The sequence below is a fragment of the Pseudopipra pipra genome, chromosome W (assembly GCF_036250125.1).
Source record: "Pseudopipra pipra isolate bDixPip1 chromosome W, bDixPip1.hap1, whole genome shotgun sequence".
In the NCBI taxonomy this organism is placed as follows: domain Eukaryota; kingdom Metazoa; phylum Chordata; class Aves; order Passeriformes; family Pipridae; genus Pseudopipra; species Pseudopipra pipra.
Window position 1 is genome coordinate 13,498,828 of NC_087580.1, and position 5,150 is coordinate 13,503,977.

A 5,150-nucleotide genomic window follows, 5' to 3' on the forward strand; every position below is an offset into this window, starting at 1 on the left:
CTGGGTGACTCAGGCAGCACCATCTGCCCCAGCCAGAAGGTCACAAGGGGCAGCCCTGGCTCCCAGGTCGGGGGTGCAGTGTGGGATGCTCCTGTGGCCCAGCCTTACTGTGGGTTCTGGCTGATGCTGGGGTACAGGGCAGTGGCACTGCAGGGCAACTGGTACAGGCGCTTTGAGCCCAGGATCTCAAAGTTCCTCAGCTGGTCAAACTGCCCTGGCACTGTGGGGCTGAAGCGGATCTTCAGTTCCACCTCGCCGTGGGCAGGAACGATCCACCGGAACCTTCTCAGCCTGGCAGTTAAAAGGGAAGCTTCAGACATTGCTAAGGGGCAAAGGAGACAAGGAGGAGGGCTGTGCACTCGCCATCCCATGGAGGCACTGGCAGAGGGTCGCTGCGGAGCTGAGGACGATGGACCTCGTTTGGCAAGATGTGCGTGAAGCACAGGGATCACCTCCTCCCCTGCAGCTCACCTGGCAGGTCTCTCGAGGGTTGAGTCACTCTGCAGTTGGCTTTTCATTGGCTCAGGTGAACTTCGGGGTGTTTCTGGGGAGTGATCCTGGAGACTTTTCGGGCTCTGGGGGGAGTTTGGCTTTTCCTTGCTAGACTTGTGTCTGCTCGTGGCTTTCCCCTCATTAAAGTGGTCCTGTGCCTCTGCCTCTGGGGCCTTGGCATAAGGGGAGAGAGAAAAGGGAGAGAGAGGTGAGACCTGCCCTGAGACACCCCCCTCCTGGAAAGCAGAATGGGGGATTTGTTAGCCAACAGGAGAGAGAATAAATAATCACCAGTGCCCATGGACTTGGTCTTCCTTATTGGCCTTTGTCTTGCCTCGGACACCCCTCCTTACCCAGGACTCTCTCCCCACCAAGGACCCTTGGGTTGATGGGTTTAAGCCATTTTTTTCCTGTTGTCTTACAGAACTGCTCTGTGCCTCCAGCAGAGCCGTCTCTTTTCTCTCATCCCTGGTGGAAAGGATGCCTGCAGACATGGGGCCCCATCACATCTTCACTGCCCCTCTATGGTGACCCTTTTCCATCCAACCTGTCCCCTGCCCTGGCACCCTCACTGAAGGCACAAAAGGAATACCCACCACATCATCTTCTGCAGCAGCACCCTCAGGTTCAACAAGGATGAAGTGTCTGAGGTCTTCTGTTGCTGTGGGGACTCTGTCCTCCTCTGGGTAGGGGACCACAGAGAAAAGAGAGCCAGGGGGAATGGGAGGTCCCAGTCCCAGAGAGTGCAGGATCTAAAACCAAAGAGAAAAGCCTGTTTATACTCCTGTCACCTTCATCCTCACACTCCTTCCGTAAAGGCCCTGAGCTTTTGGCAGTGGAGTTTTTGATTTATACAGAGTACAAGTGCTTTTTTATTCACAGTGGGTCAGCAGGCTCCAGAGCAGAGGCAGGACCTACAGTGGGACCAAGAGAGAAAGCTCTCCCAAGTGACTCAGCTGAAGAGAACAATGCCTGGGAGCTGCCCTGCCCTGGGACCATTTTTAATGATTTCCAGACTGAGAAACTCTCTGAACAGATGGGATGCTTGGACACAGAGCACTCCCACTTTCCACACATCTGAGGGAGGCTGAGAACCTCCCCATCCACAGAGATACTGCGGAGCTATTGTGGAACATCATCAGTGGCCTCAACAATGCTCTGTGTTCTTATCACCTGGGGGACACACTGTTCCAGGGCCCCAGACCACGGCAAGTTCAGCATCTGAGCCTTGCAGGCTTTTACCTGCTTTGGTGGTGGCAGCTTCTTGCTCTTCAGGATCCTCCTAAACACCTTTTCACGACGCGTGACGTGGAAGTCCAAGCAGGGCCCTCCGGCATCCTGGCTTCCGACTGAGCCTTCTGCAACTTCCCCTTCCCGCTGAAGACTCTTGTGGCTGCCATGTTTTTCCAGAGGCTTCTTCTCTGGCTTCTCCGGAGACTTACTGCTCTTCTTCTCATCTTTGTGTTTAGGGGAAGAGTGGGACTTGTCTGGCACTTGGTTCATGATACCCTGAACCCTGTCCCAGGATGACAGAATATGTCTGATCCTGTTCTGCCCATGGATCCAGCTTGGCCAGGTCCCTCTGCAGAGCCCTCCTGCCTTCCAGCACATCAACACACCCCCAGCTTGGTGTCAGCTGCACATTTGCTGATGAAATGCCTGGTTCTGCAGCAGCTGCAGATGCTCAAGGGGCAGCAGGACCAAGTCAGGGGCCTGGGGGGGCCTGGGGGGCTTTGGGGTGCAGGAGGGTCCTGGGGGAACTGGGGAGGGGCTTTGGGGATTGGGGGAACAAACCAGGACAGACCAGTACAGACCAGGACAGACCAGTAGCTCCTCACTGCTCCCCAGATCTCTCCTGGAGCTGGGCCACGTTGTCGTGGGACACCTGAGGACCCCCCAGTGCCCTCCCAGTACAGCCCAGTGCCCCCAGTACAGCCCACTGTGTTCCTGTCCCAGGGTGCCGGGCGATCCCTCTTGGGGGGGTTGGAAGGGATTTGAGGGGGGAGCTGGGGGAGATTTGGGGGGATCTTGTGGTGTTGGATGGGAATTTGGGGGTTTTGGGGGGTTTTGGGTGCATTTGGGGGAGTTAAAAGGTCTTGAGGGCATTGGGGGGTCAAATGGATCTGTAGGGGGAGAGGATTAAATGGAAAAGGGGGGTTGGGGGACATTTGAGGGGGTTAAATGGGCCTGGGGGGGGGGAGAGGATGGGCAGCACCACCAGTAGGTGAGTCCTGAGACCCCCCTGGTGTCCCCAAGACCCTCTTTGTGTCCCCAGTTCCCTCCTTAACACCCCAAGACCCCCCCGGTGTCTCCATTTTCCCCAGGGCCCCCCCATGGCCCCAATTCCCCCCTTGACAACCCCAATTCCACTGTCCCCAAACTCCTCCCCACTGTCCCCAAACTCCATCCCTGATGTCCCCAACCCTCCATCTCACCCCAGGAGCCCCCCATGGACCCGTCTGAGCACAAAAACATCCCCTCTCCCCCTCACACTCACAGAAAGGCCAAGGGCGTCTGGGGACACCTTGGGGACAGTTGGGGGGCTTTGCAGGGCACTGGGGGATTACTGGGGGATACTGGGACACACTGGGGGGAAGCAGGGGGCACTGGGAGGGACTGGGAGGTTACTGGGGCATTACCAGGACACACGGGGGGACACTGGCAGGTTACTGGGCCATACCGGGGGTTACTGGGTGCTCACTGCAGGATCACTGGGCCATACTGGGGGGCAGTGGGAGGTCACAGGGACACACTGGCTGGTCACTGATGGGGTTACTGGGCCGTACTGAGGGTCACTGGGATATACTGGGGGCACTGGGATCCCCTTACCCGAATGTGGTCCGTCACCCCCCCGCACTTTTGGGGGCACCCCCAGGACCTCTCCCCTGAGGGCTGGGAGATCCCCTGAACCCCACTGCTGGGCTTTAGGGGACCCCGGGACCCCTTCCCTGTGAGGTCTCTGTGTGCTGAGTGTTGGGGGTCTCTGGGGTTCGAGGGGGCATTAAGATCCCCTTTCCCTGGGGTCGGTCCGCCGGGCCGGCAGGGGGCGCTGTGGCAGGAGGGGGTAATGGCGGGTCGCGCAGAGCCTCATGGGAGTTGATGTTCCCTCTTGAGGACTCCGCCGGCGCCTGCGCAGTGCAGCCAGGGCGTTAGCAAAGCTCCCCCCTCCGCTCGCTGGTTCCAGGCCTGCGCTCTGACCCTCGGGAACCCCCGAACCCCTTGGCTAAACCCTCCCGAGCCCTCCAGCCTTTCCACCCGCAGCCGCGCTCCCCGCAGCCCCCGAGGGGATCCCCAGAGCCCCGCTCTCCCGCAGGCCCCGCAATCTCCCCCAGCGCAGCCGCACCTTCCGCCATCATGGCTTCCGCCCGCCCGCCCGCCGGGGCTGTGTCCGGGACCGGCCGTGCCCTGGGGCGGGGCTTTGCTGCACTTTGGTGTTAAACCCAACAAACTGCGAGGGGGGACAGCCCCAGAAACCAGGGACTGGCTTCCTTTCCCCGCACAGATGTGGAAAGCCAAGTCCCGGCTGCCCCCCGGCCGCCTCCAGCGCCTTCCACAGCTCCAGCCTCATCCCTCCTCCTCTCCCCTTTACTCGGCACCAGGTTCTCCCTCCTTCTCTCCCTACAGATCCTACAAAACCATCGGGCTTCACTTCATCCCTGATTTCCTCCCTTTCCCCCCCCACCCCGGGGGCCCAGGGAGATGGGAGTGGGGGTTATGGTCAGTTCATCCCATGTTTGTGCTGCTGCTTCAACCTCAGGGAGAGGAGTCCTTCCCCTGCTCCATCCAGCCTGGCTCCCTCCCACGGGAGACAGTCCTCCATAGACTTCTTCAACCTGAGTCCTTCCATGGGGTCAGTCCCTCAGGAACAGGCTGTTCCAGTGTGGGTCCTTCCATGGGGTCAGTCCCTCAGGAACAGGCTGTTCCAGTGTGGGTCTTTCCATGGGGTCAGTCCCTCAGGAACAGGCTGTTCAAATGTCAGTCCCTTCCATGGGATCAGTCCCTCAGGAACAGGCTGTTCCAGTGACAGTCCCTTCCATGGGGTCAGTCCCTCAGGAACAGGCTGTTCCAGTGTGGGTCCTTCCATGGGATCAGTCCCTCAGGAACAGGCTGTTCCAGTGTGGGTCCCTTCCATGGGGTCAGTCCCTCAGGAACAGGCTGCTCCAGTGTGGATCCCCCACAGGGTCACAAGTCCTGCCAGCAAATCTGCTCCAGTGTGGGCTCCTCCCCGGGCTGCAGGGGGGTCTCTGCTCCAGCCTGGACTCACCCACAGGTCACAGGCCCTTCAGCTCGAGTTCACACGGAGTTGCAGCCACCAAGGAGCCCCAGACTCTGACACACAGCCAGGAGCCCCAGACAGCCCCAGCAGCTGCAAATTTCAGCAGCACATCCCAGACACATCTGTGGCTATCTCCAACACTCCCAGCCCCACCCTGGACACCAACAAAGGCTGTTGTGGTTTCACCCCATGCAGCCCCCAAGCCCCTCCCGGCCGCTCCTCACTCCCCCACCAGCAGGACCCTGGAGAGAACTGGGAGGGGAAAAGCTGGAAAACTCGTGGGTGGAGAGAAAGACACTTTAATAAGGACGAGCAGAAGCTGCACGCAGGAGCAAAACAAAACTGGGGATTCATTCCCTGCTTCCCACGGTTGGGCAGGTGT

The 5,150-nt window shown here is 59.4% G+C and overlaps 1 long non-coding RNA gene across 1 annotated transcript; it reads right to left on the reverse strand.

The window, feature by feature from the left end:
* Nucleotides 1-638: 638 nt before the first annotated feature.
* LOC135405820 (uncharacterized) lies at nt 639-2,539 on the reverse strand. Its single transcript, XR_010426027.1, has 3 exons — nt 1,735-2,539; nt 1,089-1,244; nt 639-665 (listed from the first exon to the last, which is right to left on the reverse strand). It is a non-coding gene; the product is annotated as an uncharacterized LOC135405820 (long non-coding RNA).
* Between the last annotated feature and the right edge of the window lie 2,611 nt (nt 2,540-5,150).